The sequence below is a fragment of the Paramisgurnus dabryanus genome, chromosome 18 (assembly GCF_030506205.2).
Source record: "Paramisgurnus dabryanus chromosome 18, PD_genome_1.1, whole genome shotgun sequence".
Taxonomy (NCBI): domain Eukaryota; kingdom Metazoa; phylum Chordata; class Actinopteri; order Cypriniformes; family Cobitidae; genus Paramisgurnus; species Paramisgurnus dabryanus.
In genome coordinates, this window is record NC_133354.1 from 26,266,165 (window position 1) to 26,281,860 (window position 15,696).

Below are 15,696 nucleotides of genomic sequence, written 5' to 3' on the forward strand. Positions count from 1 at the left end.
ATCATTAAATGCCAATACAAGGCAAGTCTGCCAAATGCTCACCATGTCTGTGTTTTCAGACAAAGCCATTTTTTTAAACAGTCAAACAGAGACAGAATAATCCAAGAGATTATCAAAATCTTTAAATATACAGAGGATACAGAGGAAAGAAGAAAGAGTAAGAAACCTTTTCCATTTAATCCATGTCAAAAGATAAAAGGACATTTAGTGATCAGTTCACAAATGTGTTTGAAGTCTATGCAGTAAATGTTCCTAATTTACATTTTCATTCAGGTAATTTGCTCAAATAAATTATTTTATATCAAACAGAGCTGGTAGTATAAAAGAAAGAAATATAAAAAATAAGAGCAATTTCTGAGTGATGGATGTGACATTTGCAGTCAAAATGTGAAATATAAATGATCAGAGAATGCATTTATTACCAATATATTCAACCATCTGTTTATATTTTCCTAGAGTTCAGACAGTACTCACGTTTTCTATTTTAGTTATGGTTGTGACATTTGGGAGACGACATACTTTAAAAAAATTCTGTGAATTAAAATGCACAAACCAGAAGCAATAATACCAAACAAATGGAGAAGGGAAGGCTCTTCAAAGAACAAATAATATTTAATTTAATTTAATTTTCGTTCACCCATTTATGAGGAAGAAAAAACTACTGGTATGAAATTTCTTCATTATAGATGTGACAACTCTGAAATTTGCACTTACTTATGTAAGTCAAGTCAAGTCAAAATGTATTTATATAGCACTATTTATACAGGCAAGCTGACCAATGTGCTTTACAAAACAATAAAATATCACACAATAAATTAAACAAGGAAAATTAAGAAACAGGTTACAAATTATTAAAAGCAACTGAGTAAAAATATGTTTTCAAGCGTGATTTAAAAACTGACAGGGAAGATGCAGAACATTATGTACTTTAAAGGGGACATTGCACAAGACTTTTTAACAATCCCCAGAGTACGTATGTGAAGTTGTAGCTTAAAATACCAAATATTTTTATAAATAATTATTATAACATGTTAAAATTGCTACTTTCTATGTAGGAGCAAAAATTTGCTGGTTTTGAGCAAAAAGCTGACATAATTCAAATTTTGTGAAGGACTTCTGATAGAGATCAGATGCAGAGCGGTCCTCAAAACTTAACGGACATACAGCCGTTTGCCCTAGGGCGATACTGCCAAGTTTTATATGTTGCGGAATAGCGCAACCTGGTGGATAATAGCGGTATTGCAGAAAGCCGGAAATACTCGTAATTGGCAGGGAAGCGTATTCTGTTATGGCAGGGAAAGAGTTAAGGGGCGGTATTATCCCCTTCTGACATCACAAGGGGAGCCAGATTTCATTGAGCTGTTTTTTGCAGAGAATGGTCTACCAAAACTAAGTTACTGGGATGATCTGTTTCACATTTTCTAGGTTGACATAAGCACTGGGGACCCAATTATAGCACTTAAACATGGAAAAAGTCTGAAGTCCCCAAGTCAATTCAACCTACTATTTTAAGTTTTCACTTGTGATAAGTTGACATAACTTATAAAAACAGGTTAATTTGTTTAACTTAATTTGATTACTTAAAGTAACATAAAAGTACATGTTGATTCGATATCATTTAAAAAAAAATATTTGTTGGTTCACCTTAATAAAGTAATTAACTGATTGCCTTAAAATTTTGAGTTCATTCTTCTTAAAAATTTTTGTTGACTCAAAAAAGTTGTATATTTTAAGTTGAATTAACACAAAAAATGTATGCAACCAGGTAACTTACTTTTTTAAGTTTAACCAACTTTTTTTTACAGTGTGTGATTAAAAACTTTACTTATCATAATAAGGTTGTAATTTACAAGGATATGCCAAAAAGATATTTTTAATACAATTTTATCTCCCTTTAGAGCAAACAGAAATGTTTAATAAAGTCTAATGCTTCTCAGATTCCTCACATTGATCTTCAATTCCTTAATTCAGCTCATTGACTCAATGATCCAGACACAGCAGTTAGCTCACAGTCAATCTTTTTCATTTTTTTTTTTTATTCTTTAAGGAATATTCCATTTTCTTAAAAGAAAAATCCAGATAATTTACTCACCACCATGTCATCCAAAATGTCGATGTCTTTCTTTGTTCAGTCGAGAAGAAATTATGTTTTTTGAGGAAAACGTTGCAGGATTTTTCTCATTTTAATGGACTTTAATAGAGCGCAACATTTAATACTTAACTCATCACTTAACGGTTTTTTTCAAAGTTTCAAAGGACTCTAAACGATCCCAAACGAGGCATAACGGTCTTATCTAGCAAAACAATTGTCATTTTTGACAATCAAAATAACAAATATACACTTTTAAAGCACAACTTCTCATCCAGATCCAGTAGTGATGCGTCAGCGTGACCCCACGCAATACGTCATGACGTCTAGAGGTCACAGAGGACGAACGCGAAACTCCGCCCCAGTGTTTACAAGTGCTGAGAACGAGGACCGTTCCTACGTTGTTGTATGTCAACTGATACTAATAAATGTCTTTGTGTCAGTTTATTGTTTACAATGGTCCACAAATGTGCGTTTTATATATGTAACACGTGACCTCCCTACGTCACTTTACGTTAGGTCGCGCTGGACTGGATTTAGATGAGAAGTTGTGCTTTAAAAGTGTATATTTGTTATTTGTATTGTCAAAAATGAATATCGTTTTGCTACAGTAGATAAGACCTTTATGCATCGTTTGGGATAGTTTATAGTCTTTTGAAACTCCGTTGAAAAAAACTGTTAAGTGTTGAGTTAAGTATTAAATTTTGGGTTCTATTAAAGTCCATTAAAATGAGAAAAATCCTGCAATGTTTTCCTCAAAAAACATAATTTCATCTCGACTGAACAAAGAAAGACATCAACATTTTGGATGACATGGTGGTGAGTAAATTATCTGGATTTTTCTTTTAAGAAAATTGAATATTCCTTTAAGGATTCTGACAGAAATGAGAACTCCAATAAGCTTCCCCAGCCATGGGAGACTCGAGCAATAATCTCCTGTCCTGTTTAAGTAAGGGAGTAACAGATTGTGATTCAGTACACCTCCTCCTCTCAGACGTCTTTACTTTTAAATAAAACCCTGTCTAAGCAAAACATGTTTAAATCTCTCCCAGTGAGCTTCCTCTCACTTTAAATTAGTACGGTAATGCATGTGTCCAAGCTTTCATCTATAAACAAATGACACCTATTTGTATTCCATACTTGTATGAGAATAAACACAGGATTATGTCTTAAATCTCTCCACTTTCACCTTTAAAGAGCAAAAATCCTAAACTATTCTGTTTCATATATGCACACACACACGTGCAGACAAACAAGCAAATATGCTTACACACACAAACATGCATGCACACATAATAGACTGCATGCACACATGTTAAATGCCGTGATGCATTTGGGAATGCTGGAATTTTAAAACACAAAAACAAATTAATGTTAGAAGTGTAAGACAATTGTATCAGTATAACTAAACAAAGCAGATCACATGCAAATTTCCCCCCAGTATGCATGACTACATTATGACGAATGGAGAGGTTTAGTTGCATTACTCTGTAATATGGCAGATGTTACTGATTTGATAAAAGCAACTCAAATTATGGTAAAAAATGTGAAAATTTGTCAGTGATGAGGCATCTGTGCATGCAACCTGGTAAGTTTGAGTCATTTACAGCTCTGACCCTTCTTCTGTCATTTCTTGTCTCGGCTTAAACCTGGCTCGATTTAAATTCAATGAAATATAGATCCCTAAACAAAATAATGAACACTGGTAACACCTTTCATTAATGGTGACCAGGATGTACTGTTCTTGGTCAAGGGACTCGCGGTTTGGGTACAGAGAAGCACTGTGTGTACTGTGTCTTTTTAAAAATAAAAGGACACGGTGTGCTGATTAAATTTACCCCTTAAACAACTCCGTATCGTGAGCCACCTACAGAAACTGCAGTTATTTGCTTGTGGCTCTTGAGGTTTCGGCAGTGTTTTCTCCAGACTTCGGCTCAGTTAATTAGACGCCACCGACTTCACAGCAACAGCCTTCAAAAGCATCGTTAGTAGTTGTAACGGGCCACCATTCGTCAAACTTTTATGACCCCCTCCCCCACCCTTTGACAGGTCGTGTTTTATGACCCCTTTGACAGGGGGGCGGGACCATCAATCAAAATCTGTACAAGTTGTCAACTTTAGACAGAAAGTATTTAATGGTTTTATTGCCGGTCATTTAGAGTGATTGTTTTTCCTGAGTGTGTTTTATGTCACGCGTATGCTGTTATGTTTAATGACAGGTTGTGTTTGTGACATTTGCTGTTTATCACCCCTCCCTTTTCGACCCGTGCGCTTCTCAATACGGACTGCATTTCTTTCACAGGGGTGCGTGTTGTTGAATCTACAGTTTTGCAACATTAAAAGTTTATTTAAAGGCAATCACTAATTATATATATATATATATATATATATATATATATATATATATATATATGTATGTATTAGATGTAGCTGGTTAAACTTAAAGGCCGATATTTTCTATCGAACTAGTCTATTTTCTGTTCAGACACAAAGTTTTCTGATGCTGATATTATGTCAGTGTGTGTTTGTGTGGGGGTCGTGTGCTGTAATCTTTGAAAGTTTATGACCGAACCTTTATTGGGGAGCGACAAGAGATCTCCCGGACTCAGTTTGGATGGAGCAGAGCTGTTATACTCAAGTCTATTGGTATGTATGTGTTTCGCTGTGTTCGTTCCAGTATTTTGTCTGATTTATTTAAAAACTAAAAATTCGATCTCTGGTATTGCAGCGAAATTGTCTAAACTGGTATTAACTATTCCTGGTAAATCGCGGACAAGAGTGGCCTGAACAAAAAAGTCAGCCCGAGACTAGAACCTCCCGCAGCGTAACAAGGAAATCTTGGAGCAAAGAGACGCCGAGTGGCTCGTGTTGTGCGGTGTGTATTTATTTAATCCTGTTACAATAGATTTAAACAAACTGGTTTGTTTTAATATTTTCTAATAACATGTGTTATCTGTTTTAAAGGTTTGGATATCTGCTGCAAAGCGAACGTTGTGTGTACTATTGCAAAATAGCGGATCTCCCCGGTACGTTTATGGTGCATAAGAAAAAGTTTGCTTTATTTAGATATTTGTCCTAATAACTTGTTTTTATCTGTTTACAGGTTAGGATACAGACCACAACGCTTTGGACGTATCTTTAAAAAAGAGAAAAATCAGAGACTTTTTGGATTTGTCTGGGGACATTTTAAACATTTTGTGTCAAATAGGATTTAAAACATTTCGGATACTGGATACCTAGTTTGATTTGTCCACAGATCTTGTTTAAGACGTTTTCACCTCATTTTAGGGTTTATTTTTAATTAAAGGCTTCTTAAAACATGTATGAAAATGTGTATATTATACAATGAGTCTTATATTGTCTGCTCTGACAAAAATAAATTATTATTTTAGATCTTAGGTCAAATGACTGCGTGTGTTTTATGTCAAGCGTATGCTGTTATGTTTAATGATGGCTCGTGTGTGACAGCTCGTGTTTTGGCATTCGATGTCAGCTCTCACCCTACCTCCCTACTGTCTCACAAGCCATGCATTCATTCACAGGGGTGCGTGTTGTAAAGCGAGTAAAGATTTCTAAAACCCAACGTGGGTAAAATAATTCCCCATTACGGGGGTCAAAAAAGTAAATGTTTATTTTAGATTTAGACAAATCATGAACAATGTTATAATTAAAACTTTTGTTTGTAACATCACAAGTTATTTAATTAAATATTCCGTATACGTGTATAGTTTAAGCAATGACCTGAGCCATATCCTTCGGCGCCGTCAATACTACAATATTTAGACGATAGTCTAAACTAAATAAAATTTTTAAACGGTTTCAGGAACTCCGTGAATCTTTTCATAACCTGCTCTATAGTTTCACGCGTATTAAAGATCCGGCGGTGCCTGACAAAGCGTCGGGTGATTGTTCATATCTGTCATTTAAAATAAAGTTAATAAATGTAATTCTGTCCACTATGGCAAAATAGGAGTTTATTTTAGATTTAGGGGAATCTTTAACCAAGGCTCTGATTAAGACATATGTATACGTGCACCGATGGTGACAGAGAAACTTATAGCTGACGTTAATAAACTTTTTAAATGTTTTTAAGACGTCTACAACTCATTTTAGGGGTTTATTTTTAATTAAACGCTTCTTAAAACATGTGTGAATATGTGTATATTATACAAAGAGTATTATATTGTCTGCTCTGACAAAAATAAATTATTATTTTAGATTTTAGGACAAATGACTGTATCTATCTTATAAATACAACTTGATATATACGTTTGTTTTGTCAAGAGACTTTTTTAAAGTCACGCAAGAATAAAATCTTTTAGTTGTAATTGGTTAACATTAAATGTACTATTATCTATTTAACTATAAGCTATATTTTTCTGATCAGATATTTTTCTGTTTCTGATGATGGTCTTATAACAGTGTGTGTGGGATGATGATGGCTGTTCACAGCAGGTGGCGGGTTGTAAACTAGGATCTTTTTAAAACTGTAGTGGTAAAAATGTAATAGCACACTGACAAAAATAAAGCATTTGGTTGTAACAAATTATTTAATGAAATATTCAGTATGTGTATAGCGATGAACGATGTCAAAACCCCCAGTAGGTCGACATTTCTTTAGACTAAATCCTATTTATTTTAAACTATATAAAAGCTGATTCGCTTCACGAGATCTGTGAATCATTTCAAGCAGGGGGTTCTGTTCAAGCCATTAAAGATCGGGGGCTCCGGCGTTTACAATAGAACATACACGGATGCGGGGACATGGGCCATTAAGAAACTTTTAAACGATTAAAAACATATTCATATCATCTTCTGGGTTTTGTTTTAAATTAATGACATCTTAAAACCAACTGGGAATATGTGTTTATTACACAATAAAATTTAATTCTGGCCGCTCCGGTATAATAGGGGGTTTATTTTAGATTGGGACGTTCTTTAACCAAGTCTCTGATTAAAACACGTGAATGCGTGTACCAACGTTGCCAGAGAACGTGCGCTGAGGTGCTCTTATGGCGTTAAGAACCTTTTTATTGTTTAAGACATTTTGACCCCATTTCCTGGTTTTGTGTCCGCTGTGGATCCCAACCTCTATGTGTTTATTATACAACAAATGCAATTCTGTCAGCATTTCTAGTTTAGAACGCCTCTGATTTAAACATGCGGGTTTTAAAATGAAACGGCCATGTGACTTTTATGACAAAAGCTATTCGATCTTAATTTTTTTGTTTTAACATCCAAAAGTTTTTATACACATTCCATAATTAAACATCTAGGTGTGTATGAGTAAGTTTATATCTAATGTCACACGAGCAGCACCAAATCGCGCTTGTGTCTCTGTGTCTGCATCCAGGCTGTTTATGTGGGGGCGTGTTTATGAGCCCGTGTCTTTGCAAGGTGTGTGTGCGTGTGTGTGTGCGTGTGTGTGTGTGTGTGTGTGTGTGTGTGTGTGTGTGTGTGTGTGTGTGTGTGTGTGTGTTTGCATGGTGGTCTATGATGTCTCTGTTTGTTACTAAAGTTTTGATATTAAGTCTGTGTCCTCATTGACAATAAGTAAGGGTTTTTAGATGTAGGCTTCATTACACAGATACTGATTAAATCATGTTATCCATTATTTGCGATTTAAAGAAACTTAAAAGGTTTAAGACATTTTATCTCACATTGTGGTGTTGTTTTTTAATTAATGTAACCTTAAACCCCTCTGTTATCCATTTAGGGAACAATAAAATGTTAGCAAATATTATTTATCAAAGTTGACGATGTTATAAGCCAGGATGTCACTAACGTGACAACAAACATTTATTTAAAGACAAAACATTTTAACAAAATTGCCATGGCTTACAGAGACACACTAGACTTAATAATAAAAATAAAAATATACTATTCGAACATCCTAACCTGATATTAGGTTAGATTAGGTTTAAGGTCAATCAGAGTCTTTAGCTTTACAACTTACAGCACAAAACCCCCCCCATGACAGGATTTTTATGAAGTGGAGCAGACCCTTGGTATGCCTGTGGGGTTAGGTTCAACTAAGGTCAACATCTATCAGTGCATAATAAGCAAACATGAAATTATATTTTACCTATGGTTTGTTAATGATGTTGCTAGGTTCGCGTATTTTTGCTGAAACAAATTTTTCTTTTCAAACTTAGTTAGGATACACATGTTTGTCGCCTCAAACACCTGATCAAAGTTTTTTCTTAGCTAGCGACAACTAATGTCTGAGATTTTGTAAATTCATCAGATGTTTCTTACTTGTGTATTTTCTTAAACAAACTATTCTTTTCAATCTTAGACAGTCTTCATAAGTTTGTCTTTCGATAAGTTGTTCATAGTTTTTCTTCGCTAGTGTCAACTCATGTCTGAGATTTGTAAATTTCATCAGATGTTCTTACATGTGTATTTTCTAAAACAAATTTATGCTTTTCAAACTTAGGTAGTCATCATACTTTTGTCTTTCGATAAGTTGTTCATAGTTTTTTATGTGATAGTGTCAACTTATGTCTGAGATTTTGTAAATTCATCAGATGTTTCTTACGTGTATATTTTCTTAAACAAACATTTTTTTGTTTTCCAAACATAGTTAGGATACACACTTTTGTCGCCTCAAACACTTGATCAAAGTTTTTCTTCGTTAGTGTCAACTAATGTCTGAGATTTTGTAAATTCAACAGATGTTTCTTACTTGTGTATTTTCTTAAACAAACTTTTCTTTTCAATCTTAGACAGTCTTCATACGTTTGTCTTTCGATAAGTTGTTCATAGTTTTTTATGTGGTAGTGTCAACTTATGTCTGAGATTTTGTAAATTCATCAGATGTTTCTTACGTGTATATTTTCTCAAACAAACATTTTTTGTTTTTCAAACATAGTTAGGATACACACTTTTGTCGCCTCAAACACTTGATCAAAGTTTTTTCTTCGTTAGTGTCAACTAATGTCTGAGATTTTGTAAATTCATCAGATGTTTCTTACTTGTGTATTTTCTTAAACAAACTTTTCTTTACAATCTTAGACAGTCTTCATACGTTTGTCTTTCGATAAGTTGTTCATAGTTTTTCTTCGATAGTGTCAACTCATGTCTGAGATTTGTAAATTTCATCATATGTTCTTACATGTGTATTTTCTGAAACAAATTTATGCTTTTCAAACTTAGGTAGTCATCATACCTTTGTCTCTACATACATTTGTTCAAAGTTTCTTGTAGCTAGTGTCAACTGATGTCTGAGATTTTGTAAATTCAACAGATGGTCTTACGTGTGTATTTCTTAAACAAACATGTTGCTGTTCAAACTTAGGCAGAGGTCATACGTTTGTCTTTTCATAAGTTGTTAATAGTTTTTATTTGTTAGTGTCAACTAATGACAGAGATTTTGTAAACTCATCAGATTCAAACAAAACTCATTCATTTCTGTAGTTTATGTAACACCTTGTCAAACTCTTAAAGGTAGTACTAACTGTTTAAAACAACAATGCAAAGTATTTTAGATTTACTTGATAAATCTTTTACATCAAAACAAACTAGGATAGCAATATGTCTGAAACTGTAACAGGTGATACCACCAATAGCGTGTTGTACATAACAAAGTCTGCAAAATAATAAAGATTGATTAGGTTTTTATTTAGTAAACCTTTTAACATAAAGTGTAGAGTCTTTTGTATGTAACAACAAAGATGCGATGAAACAACGCAAAACAAGAGAGGATGCGTTTGTTAAAACGCATATAAATTAAGATGCATACATCTACAAATGGGGCAATGTCTTTAATCTATTGGTCCCGAATTTAGATGCTATACGGGCAAACTATTTCAAACATTGCCCCATTTGTAGATGTATGCATCTTAATTTATATGTGTTTTAACAAACGCATCCTCTCTTGTTTTGCGTTGTTTCATCGCATCTTTGTTGTTACATACAAAAGACTCTACACTTTATGTTAAAAGGTTTACTAAATAAAAACCTAATCAATCTTTATTATTTTGCAGACTTTGTTATGTACAACACGCTATTGGTGGTATCACCTGTTACAGTTTCAGACATATTGCTATCCTAGTTTGTTTTGATGTAAAAGATTTATCAAGTAAATCTAAAATACTTTGCATTGTTGTTTTAAACAGTTAGTACTACCTTTAAGAGTTTGACAAGGTGTTACATAAACTACAGAAATGAATGAGTTTTGTTTGAATCTGATGAGTTTACAAAATCTCTGTCATTAGTTGACACTAACAAATAAAAACTATTAACAACTTATGAAAAGACAAACGTATGACCTCTGCCTAAGTTTGAACAGCAACATGTTTGTTTAAGAAATACACACGTAAGACCATCTGTTGAATTTACAAAATCTCAGACATCAGTTGACACTAGCTACAAGAAACTTTGAACAAATGTATGTAGAGACAAAGGTATGATGACTACCTAAGTTTGAAAAGCATAAATTTGTTTCAGAAAATACACATGTAAGAACATATGATGAAATTTACAAATCTCAGACATGAGTTGACACTATCGAAGAAAAACTATGAACAACTTATCGAAAGACAAACGTATGAAGACTGTCTAAGATTGTAAAGAAAAGTTTGTTTAAGAAAATACACAAGTAAGAAACATCTGATGAATTTACAAAATCTCAGACATTAGTTGACACTAACGAAGAAAAAACTTTGATCAAGTGTTTGAGGCGACAAAAGTGTGTATCCTAACTATGTTTGAAAAACAAAAAATGTTTGTTTGAGAAAATATACACGTAAGAAACATCTGATGAATTTACAAAATCTCAGACATAAGTTGACACTACCACATAAAAAACTATGAACAACTTATCGAAAGACAAACGTATGAAGACTGTCTAAGATTGAAAAGAAAAGTTTGTTTAAGAAAATACACAAGTAAGAAACATCTGTTGAATTTACAAAATCTCAGACATTAGTTGACACTAACGAAGAAAAACTTTGATCAAGTGTTTGAGGCGACAAAAGTGTGTATCCTAACTATGTTTGGAAAACAAAAAAATGTTTGTTTAAGAAAATATACACGTAAGAAACATCTGATGAATTTACAAAATCTCAGACATAAGTTGACACTATCACATAAAAAACTATGAACAACTTATCGAAAGACAAAAGTATGATGACTACCTAAGTTTGAAAAGCATAAATTTGTTTTAGAAAATACACATGTAAGAACATCTGATGAAATTTACAAATCTCAGACATGAGTTGACACTAGCGAAGAAAAACTATGAACAACTTATCGAAAGACAAACTTATGAAGACTGTCTAAGATTGAAAAGAATAGTTTGTTTAAGAAAATACACAAGTAAGAAACATCTGATGAATTTACAAAATCTCAGACATTAGTTGTCGCTAGCTAAGAAAAAACTTTGATCAGGTGTTTGAGGCGACAAACATGTGTATCCTAACTAAGTTTGAAAAGAAAAATTTGTTTCAGCAAAAATACGCGAACCTAGCAACATCATTAACAAACCATAGGTAAAATATAATTTCATGTTTGCTTATTATGCACTGATAGATGTTGACCTTAGTTGAACCTAACCCCACAGGCATACCAAGGGTCTGCTCCACTTCATAAAAATCCTGTCATGGGGGGGTTTTGTGCTGTAAGTTGTAAAGCTAAAGACTCTGATTGACCTTAAACCTAATCTAACCTAATATCAGGTTAGGATGTTCGAATAGTATATTTTTATTTTTATTATTAAGTCTAGTGTGTCTCTGTAAGCCATGGCAATTTTGTTAAAATGTTTTGTCTTTAAATAAATGTTTGTTGTCACGTTAGTGACATCCTGGCTTATAACATCGTCAACTTTGATAAATAATATTTGCTAACATTTTATTGTTCCCTAAATGGATAACAGAGGGGTTTAAGGTTACATTAATTAAAAAACAACACCACAATGTGAGATAAAATGTCTTAAACCTTTTAAGTTTCTTTAAATCGCAAATAATGGATAACATGATTTAATCAGTATCTGTGTAATGAAGCCTACATCTAAAAACCCTTACTTATTGTCAATGAGGACACAGACTTAATATCAAAACTTTAGTAACAAACAGAGACATCATAGACCACCATGCAAACACACACACACACACACACACACACACACACACACACACACACACACACACACACACACGCACACACACACGCACACACACCTTGCAAAGACACGGGCTCATAAACACGCCCCCACATAAACAGCCTGGATGCAGACACAGAGACACAAGCGCGATTTGGTGCTGCTCGTGTGACATTAGATATAAACTTACTCATACACACCTAGATGTTTAATTATGGAATGTGTATAAAAACTTTTGGATGTTAAAACAAAAAAATTAAGATCGAATAGCTTTTGTCATAAAAGTCACATGGCCGTTTCATTTTAAAACCCGCATGTTTAAATCAGAGGCGTTCTAAACTAGAAATGCTGACAGAATTGCATTTGTTGTATAATAAACACATAGAGGTTGGGATCCACAGCGGACACAAAACCAGGAAATGGGGTCAAAATGTCTTAAACAATAAAAAGGTTCTTAACGCCATAAGAGCACCTCAGCGCACGTTCTCTGGCAACGTTGGTACACGCATTCACGTGTTTTAATCAGAGACTTGGTTAAAGAACGTCCCAATCTAAAATAAACCCCCTATTATACCGGAGCGGCCAGAATTAAATTTTATTGTGTAATAAACACATATTCCCAGTTGGTTTTAAGATGTCATTAATTTAAAACAAAACCCAGAAGATGATATGAATATGTTTTTAATCGTTTAAAAGTTTCTTAATGGCCCATGTCCCCGCATCCGTGTATGTTCTATTGTAAACGCCGGAGCCCCCGATCTTTAATGGCTTGAACAGAACCCCCTGCTTGAAATGATTCACAGATCTCGTGAAGCGAATCAGCTTTTATATAGTTTAAAATAAATAGGATTTAGTCTAAAGAAATGTCGACCTACTGGGGGTTTTGACATCGTTCATCGCTATACACATACTGAATATTTCATTAAATAATTTGTTACAACCAAATGCTTTATTTTTGTCAGTGTGCTATTACATTTTTACCACTACAGTTTTAAAAAGATCCTAGTTTACAACCCGCCACCTGCTGTGAACAGCCATCATCATCCCACACACACTGTTATAAGACCATCATCAGAAACAGAAAAATATCTGATCAGAAAAATATAGCTTATAGTTAAATAGATAATAGTACATTTAATGTTAACCAATTACAACTAAAAGATTTTATTCTTGCGTGACTTTAAAAAAGTCTCTTGACAAAACAAACGTATATATCAAGTTGTATTTATAAGATAGATACAGTCATTTGTCCTAAAATCTAAAATAATAATTTATTTTTGTCAGAGCAGACAATATAATACTCTTTGTATAATATACACATATTCACACATGTTTTAAGAAGCGTTTAATTAAAAATAAACCCCTAAAATGAGTTGTAGACGTCTTAAAAACATTTAAAAAGTTTATTAACGTCAGCTATAAGTTTCTCTGTCACCATCGGTGCACGTATACATATGTCTTAATCAGAGCCTTGGTTAAAGATTCCCCTAAATCTAAAATAAACTCCTATTTTGCCATAGTGGACAGAATTACATTTATTAACTTTATTTTAAATGACAGATATGAACAATCACCCGACGCTTTGTCAGGCACCGCCGGATCTTTAATACGCGTGAAACTATAGAGCAGGTTATGAAAAGATTCACGGAGTTCCTGAAACCGTTTAAAAATTTTATTTAGTTTAGACTATCGTCTAAATATTGTAGTATTGACGGCGCCGAAGGATATGGCTCAGGTCATTGCTTAAACTATACACGTATACGGAATATTTAATTAAATAACTTGTGATGTTACAAACAAAAGTTTTAATTATAACATTGTTCATGATTTGTCTAAATCTAAAATAAACATTTACTTTTTTGACCCCCGTAATGGGGAATTATTTTACCCACGTTGGGTTTTAGAAATCTTTACTCGCTTTACAACACGCACCCCTGTGAATGAATGCATGGCTTGTGAGACAGTAGGGAGGTAGGGTGAGAGCTGACATCGAATGCCAAAACACGAGCTGTCACACACGAGCCATCATTAAACATAACAGCATACGCTTGACATAAAACACACGCAGTCATTTGACCTAAGATCTAAAATAATAATTTATTTTTGTCAGAGCAGACAATATAAGACTCATTGTATAATATACACATTTTCATACATGTTTTAAGAAGCCTTTAATTAAAAATAAACCCTAAAATGAGGTGAAAACGTCTTAAACAAGATCTGTGGACAAATCAAACTAGGTATCCAGTATCCGAAATGTTTTAAATCCTATTTGACACAAAATGTTTAAAATGTCCCCAGACAAATCCAAAAAGTCTCTGATTTTTCTCTTTTTTAAAGATACGTCCAAAGCGTTGTGGTCTGTATCCTAACCTGTAAACAGATAAAAACAAGTTATTAGGACAAATATCTAAATAAAGCAAACTTTTTCTTATGCACCATAAACGTACCGGGGAGATCCGCTATTTTGCAATAGTACACACAACGTTCGCTTTGCAGCAGATATCCAAACCTTTAAAACAGATAACACATGTTATTAGAAAATATTAAAACAAACCAGTTTGTTTAAATCTATTGTAACAGGATTAAATAAATACACACCGCACAACACGAGCCACTCGGCGTCTCTTTGCTCCAAGATTTCCTTGTTACGCTGCGGGAGGTTCTAGTCTCGGGCTGACTTTTTTGTTCAGGCCACTCTTGTCCGCGATTTACCAGGAATAGTTAATACCAGTTTAGACAATTTCGCTGCAATACCAGAGATCGAATTTTTAGTTTTTAAATAAATCAGACAAAATACTGGAACGAACACAGCGAAACACATACATACCAATAGACTTGAGTATAACAGCTCTGCTCCATCCAAACTGAGTCCGGGAGATCTCTTGTCGCTCCCCAATAAAGGTTCGGTCATAAACTTTCAAAGATTACAGCACACGACCCCCACACAAACACACACTGACATAATATCAGCATCAGAAAACTTTGTGTCTGAACAGAAAATAGACTAGTTCGATAGAAAATATCGGCCTTTAAGTTTAACCAGCTACATCTAATACATACATATATATATATATATATATATATATATATATATATATATATAATTAGTGATTGCCTTTAAATAAACTTTTAATGTTGCAAAACTGTAGATTCAACAACACGCACCCCTGTGAAAGAAATGCAGTCCGTATTGAGAAGCGCACGGGTCGAAAAGGGAGGGGTGATAAACAGCAAATGTCACAAACACAACCTGTCATTAAACATAACAGCATACGCGTGACATAAAACACACTCAGGAAAAACAATCACTCTAAATGACCGGCAATAAAACCATTAAATACTTTCTGTCTAAAGTTGACAACTTGTACAGATTTTGATTGATGGTCCCGCCCCCCTGTCAAAGGGGTCATAAAACACGACCTGTCAAAGGGTGGGGGAGGGGGTCATAAAAGTTTGACGAATGGTGGCCCGTTACAACTACTATCGTTCTTTGGCTATGCAT

The 15,696-nt window shown here is 33.9% G+C and overlaps 2 long non-coding RNA genes across 4 annotated transcripts; one reads left to right on the forward strand and one right to left on the reverse strand.

Annotated features, from left to right (window-relative positions):
- Positions 1–4,497: 4,497 nt before the first annotated feature.
- LOC135776952 (uncharacterized) lies at positions 4,498–5,316 on the forward strand. 2 transcript variants are annotated; one of them, XR_010544238.2, is made up of 4 exons: positions 4,500–4,735; positions 4,818–4,964; positions 5,054–5,115; positions 5,193–5,316. It is a non-coding gene; the product is annotated as an uncharacterized lncRNA (long non-coding RNA). The 2 variants fall into 2 exon arrangements; XR_012335412.1 differs by having other exon boundaries at positions 4,498–4,964.
- Positions 5,317–14,440: 9,124 nt separating this feature from the next.
- On the reverse strand, positions 14,441–15,266 carry LOC135776953 (uncharacterized). 2 transcript variants are annotated; one of them, XR_010544239.2, is made up of 4 exons: positions 15,022–15,265; positions 14,793–14,939; positions 14,642–14,703; positions 14,441–14,564 (listed from the first exon to the last, which is right to left on the reverse strand). It is a non-coding gene; the product is annotated as an uncharacterized lncRNA (long non-coding RNA). The 2 variants fall into 2 exon arrangements; XR_012335411.1 differs by having other exon boundaries at positions 14,793–15,266.
- Between the last annotated feature and the right edge of the window lie 430 nt (positions 15,267–15,696).